Here is a 6,000-nt window from a genome sequence, read left to right as displayed (position 1 = left end):
ATGTGTTTAAGTTCTGCTACAACGAATTCTGAATGTTTTGAGGAATGATTATGTATAACCTTATTTATGGTTAATGGTAAAGTTAGGGTTCGAGGCACGTGATGACTTGATCGATTAATTCTACATGTAGATTTGATGTTCTACTTATTCATGAAGATTTGGTTATGTTTGTTAGGTTTCAAGTCATGTTGAAAAACTTATGTTCTGTTAATGAACAATCTTGTATTATGGAACATGTCCGAAGCGATCATTATTATTAATATGGTTCGATGTATGCTTAGGTTCAATTCATGCTTTCACTATTGGTGAATACCTAGCCTAGTATTTATGATGTATGATGGTTCTCATGCTAGGTAGGTAAATGGGAAATTTTGGGAATTAATATGATGTTGAGATTGTTATTAAGAAAAAAAAAAATTATATCCCAAATTTCTTAAGTTATAACATTCCCGAGAAAGTGGGGTGCTACAGTTTGTATTAGAGCGAAATGGCCGGTTTTAGATGCGATTGGGTCGATCTAGGGGAGGTAAAAGCCTCAGAGGGATTGGTTTGAGTAGCCTAGAGTGTTTGGAAGAGGATAAGAGGCTTTTGTTCCCTATGTCCAGAGGATCATTTTTTAAAAATTTGAGCAATTTTCATTGAGAGATGAGGGAGATATGAAGCTTCGTCGGAAAAATGGGCATTGCTGGAAAATCAGGTTGAGTAGTCAAAAAATGGCTCCAATCAACTGATTTGAAGCTATAATCCTGTAGAGGATGAAGAGACGAAGGTGTAAGATCAAACGGCAGGCAAAACGGAGCTCGAACGAGGGAGAAATGGCCAAAAAACCAAGCCGTTAGTGAACTGCCAGCGTGTAACACCCCAAATTTCTTGAGTGTGTTATAACTTAGGATTTCGGGAATATAAAAATTTTTCATATAACAAGTGGGTCTTCTTCCCCTTAGCCGAGTGGGTCTTCTTCCCCTTGGCTTCGATGCCTTCTTTTGTCCTTTTTCTTGGTTCGATCTTGAGTGGTTCCCATGCCTCAAATTCATGCCCGATTTACACCATGATGAATCTCATATCTCTCAAAATGTAAAACATGAAAGTTGTAGATAATTCTTTTAGATTTCCATAGGATTTTGAATCACCTCTATCAGAGCTCAGACGAGAGAGTTACGCCTTAAAAACCAAAGCAATGTCACACCCACTCGACCATGACCGAGTGGGTCATGAAAAGAGAGGGCGCATTGGTCCCCCACCCACTCAGTCATGACCAAGTGGGTCTTCATTCACTTGGATTTGAGGGTCTCTTTTGCCTTTTGTCTTGGTTCGGATCCATCTTCGCTCCAATACTTGACTTTGAGCCTTAATAGTGCAGGTGCATCAACTGAGAGCCAAATTTCAGCCTTGATGCGGCCAGGATCTCTCAAAACTTAAAACACAAAAGTTGTAGATAATTCTCCTGGATTTCTATAGGAATTTAAATCACCTCAATCAAAGCTCGGAAGAGAGAGTTATGCCTAAAAAACAAAAACAGTATTACACCCACTCGGTCATGACCAAGTGGGTCTTCCTTGCTTGGTCTCAGCTCAACCTCATGCTCCTTCGGCTTGTTTCCTTGATCTCCTGCAACCCGTAGGCCCTTTGGGCTTCATGTCCATGTCTCGTGACTCTTTTAGGTCCCGTGACGCTCCAAGTTTGCAGGGCATATCAATTGCTCCCTACTCTTTCGGTCGGGGTTTTCAGGTGGAAAAGTATCTTGTCTTGTAAACTTTTGAACATTACATCTCTTTTAGCCGCTTCATCTTTTACTCATCCTCTCGGGTTTGTTCGCACACCGTGCCTTTAAATTTCTGGGCTCTAGTGATTTTCAATTCCTTTGCAGAAGTATGAGGTACATATACTAGTAAGTTCACTTTCCATAGATGTCAAATTATGCACCAAACAATGAGTTTGATTCTACTCCCAGTTATTGCGTTTTGTGCAGGATAATAGATTTGTACTTGCTTTTCCCTTGTTGTTGGGCTATGAGCAGGACAATGGGCTTGAGTTTATTTTTCCCTCATTGCCAGGCTGTGAGCAGGGCAACGAGTTTGAATTTATTTTTTCCTCGTTGCCAGGCTGTATACAGGGCAATGAGCTTGAGTTTATTTTTCCCTCGTTGCCAAGCTGTGAGCAGGGCAACGGGTTTGAATTTATTTTTTCCTCGTTGCTGGGCTGTATGCAGGGTAACGGGCTTGAGTTTATTTTTTCGTCATTGATGGGCTTGAATCTATTTTCCCCCCCTATTGTTGGGCCATAAGCAGGACAACGGGGTTGCATTGGGTTTTTCCCTCATTACTGGGCTATAAGAAGGGCAACGAGCTTGAATTTAATTTTCCATCATTTTTAGGTTATAAGCTGGGCAACGGGCTTGAATATAGTTTCACCTCGTTGCCGGGCCATGAGAGGGGCAACGGGTTTGAATGTATTTTTACCTCATTGCTAGGCCGTGGGCTGGGTAATGGGCTTGACTGTATTTTTCCCTCATTGTCGGGCCATGAGTAGGGTAACGAGCTTGAGTGTAGTTTCACCTCATTATCGGGCCATGAGAGGGGCAACGGGTTTGAATATATTTTTACCTCATTGCCGGGCCATGAGCGGGGCAATGGGCTTGATTGTATTTTTCTCTCGTTGCCGAGCCATGAGCGAGGTAACAGGTTTGAGTGTAGTTTCACCTCGTTACCGGACCATGAGCGGGGCAACGGGCTTGAGTTTGTTTTTATTTCCTAAAAGAAAAACATAGCAAACAAACTTTCATAAAGCAACGTGTAATGAAAACATTGACATTTTTTTTTGAATGGTTAGTAAATAAGCGAGTACATCCATTATTTAATTTCAGGGTCTTATTGTTGTCTCTAATCATGAAATATACAGGTCATACACAATTTCAAATCGTATAATTTCTTGATCTGTAACATAGTCTCTCTTGAATGTGTTTAAATATTACTCCCAATTTTCTCGTTGAGGGCATTAATGGTAGATGGCCGCCTTTTTCTAAGGGCATGTCCTTTCGTGGTTTGTCTTAGCAATGGATAAAATCTCTTCGCTCTTTTTCCCTTTTATGGATGACACATAGCAAGTGCGGATCTTCTTTTAATCCCCTCGAACCTGTCCCACCCTTGCGAGTGTGGGGAACTTCATCAATAAATAGCAGGATGACACCACAACCCTCGTATCATTGAGTAGTGGGCGACCCAAAATCATGTTGTATGCTATTGAAGGGGCTTTGACCACCATAGAGTTCACTTGTTGAGTCACGCTTTGGGTGTCTATACCCAATGTGATTGGTAACTAAATCGACCTTGCCACTAGGACAACCTCCCCGGTGAAGCTGTAAAGAGGGGAGGACACTTTCCTTAATCGATCATAAGATATATGCATTTGTTCAAAGCAATTCCAGTAAATCAAATTAACAGAACTACCACTATCCACAAAGATTCTACTGATGGAGTGTTTGGAAACAACTATAGAAATTACCATTGGATCATCATGCGGGAGTATTATATCACCTCTATCGGCAGGAGTGAATGTAATTGGCTCCTCATCTTCTCTAACCTCCATCACTAAATTAACCTAGTAGGCCTGACGGGCTTATGCCTTTCGTGAGGCTAAAGTGTCTCTAGCTAGGGTTTCACCTCCTAAATAACATGGATGGCTTGGTGGGTTGGTTCATTATCTAAAGGGGGGTCTTGCCTGAGATCTCTCCCCCTCTATTGTTGTCTTGGGTTTTTCTTTTCTTGCCCCTCATTCATATCTTCCCTTCGTCTGGGTTCCCTACCTTCTTCTTCTTCATTCCGTACATATCTTTGCAGATGCCCTTCTCTGACGAGTATTTCAATCTGATTTTTCGATTCTTGACACTAATCAGTGGAATGACCACGTGTCCTGTGATATCTACAATATTCTTCCCTATTTTTTCCTATGGGATGGTCAACCTTTTTCGAGAGTCTAATAAGACCTGACCCTTCGATGGCTACAAGTATGACCAACCGAGGTTGGAGTAGTTTGGTGTAATGGTGGAACTAAGGCCGAGGTATATTTGATCCCCTAACCTATCTGGAGTCTTCTTCAACATTGCGTTCCTTCCTTTTTTGCTCTCTATCCTCATTCCCACCTATAGCTCTCATAACTTCCGTATGGAGCACGTATTTATTTGCTCTAGCAAACAAATGTACTAGGGATGTTGGTGGGTCCAAAGATAATGATTCTTGTAGGGGAGTTAGCCATGTTCCGTGTAACATAGCAGACACTGCCATTGTAATTGGAAAACCATGAACTTCGAGGGTGGCATTCCAAAATCTATCCATATATTGACGTAGAGTTTCTTTGTTCCCCTGTCGAATACTAAGCAAGTATGTGGCATCCTTTTTTCTTCGATTATTAATCATAAATGCCTTAATAAATTTTGTTCTGAGCTGATCGAATGAAGAGATAGAGGCCTTAGGTAAACTATTGAACCATGTTCGGGCATGCACTGACAGAGTTAAGGAGAAGCCTAGGCACATTATGTCATCGTCCCATCCGTGTAATATCATCAACGACTCATAGTTTTGAATGTGATCATAGGGATCATCTTTGCTCGAATAGGGGGTGATTTGAGGTATTTTGAATTTTCTGAGCAACGATTTTTCTAATATATCTGTAGTAAAGAGGCATTTTGTAATATCCTAGTATTTTGACAATAATAATAATTAATTTTGTATTTAAAATATTTTTTGACATCAATTAGAAATTATAATTGAGAAAACTAATAGGCATAGAGTTAGTGGGCTAACTTGAAAAATGAAATGTTAAGTAAATGGGCTTAGAGTTAGTAAGCTAAGTTGAAAAAATAAATGTTAAGTAAATGAGCTTAGAATTAGTGGTCTAAATTGAAAAAAAAAAAAAGATTAAGTAAATGGGCTTAGAATTAGTGGGCTAAATTGAAAAAGAAAAAGGCTAAGTAAATGTGCTTATAGTTAGTGGGCTAAATTGAGAAAAGAAAAAGGCTAAGTAAATGGGCTTAGAATTAGTAGGCTAAGAAAGTGGGCTTAAATTTATGGACTAAATGAAAGAATAGTCTATTCAAAATAAGATTTAGTTGAAAATAATTAAAGATAGTGGGTGAAATAATGGAGAAATATGGAGATAAAGTAGAGTGTGGACAAATAATCAAAGATAATGGGTGAATTAATGGAGAAATGTGGGAGACAAAATATGGTGTGGACAAATAATCAAAGATAATGGGTGAATTAATGGAGAAATATGAGAGACAAAATATGGTGTGGACAAATAATAAAAAATAATTGATGAATTAATGGAGAAATGTGGGAAACAAAGTAGAGTGTGGCCAAACAATCAAAGATAATGGGTGAATTAATGGAGAAATGTGGAAGATAAAGTAGAGTATAGACAAATAATTAAAGATTATGAGTGAGATTTAGTGAAAAATAATTAAAAAATAATAAAATAATAAAAGATAGTAGATCACTACAATTATACTAAACTTAATTCAATCTCTATAAATAGAGAAAATTTGAAAGGTTGGAGGACTTGAATTAGAAAGAGAAAAGTTGTAAGAAAGAAGGATTTGAGAGTAAGAGAGAGATTTGAAAAAGAGAAAGAAAGAATATAGATAAAAATATCAAAAATTTCTAGAAAAATGCTATAGGTTGGGTTTAGAAGTTCGTGTGAAAATTTGTGACAAAAGGCGTTGGATACGCAAATCGAGACTTCATCGCAATATAGAAGAATACCGAATCACTCCGTGGGAAGGTAATTTATTTTCAAAAATTTCTTTAAAAATTTTAGAAATATTAGAATGATAGTTTAGAATTTTTAATAGTGAAATTGGAAGAGAAATGCATGATTAGTATTTATTATGGATTTTTGAGGCAATAGATGCTTGAAAATCAAAGAGAAAATGAGAAATAAATAAAGCATGGATTTTAAAAATTATGAGGAAATTTCTAGGGTTTAGGAATATTGTTTTAGGAA

The sequence above is a fragment of the Diospyros lotus genome, chromosome 6 (genome assembly GCF_014633365.1).
Source record: "Diospyros lotus cultivar Yz01 chromosome 6, ASM1463336v1, whole genome shotgun sequence".
In the NCBI taxonomy this organism is placed as follows: domain Eukaryota; kingdom Viridiplantae; phylum Streptophyta; class Magnoliopsida; order Ericales; family Ebenaceae; genus Diospyros; species Diospyros lotus.
This window is presented reverse-complemented; position numbering follows the sequence as displayed.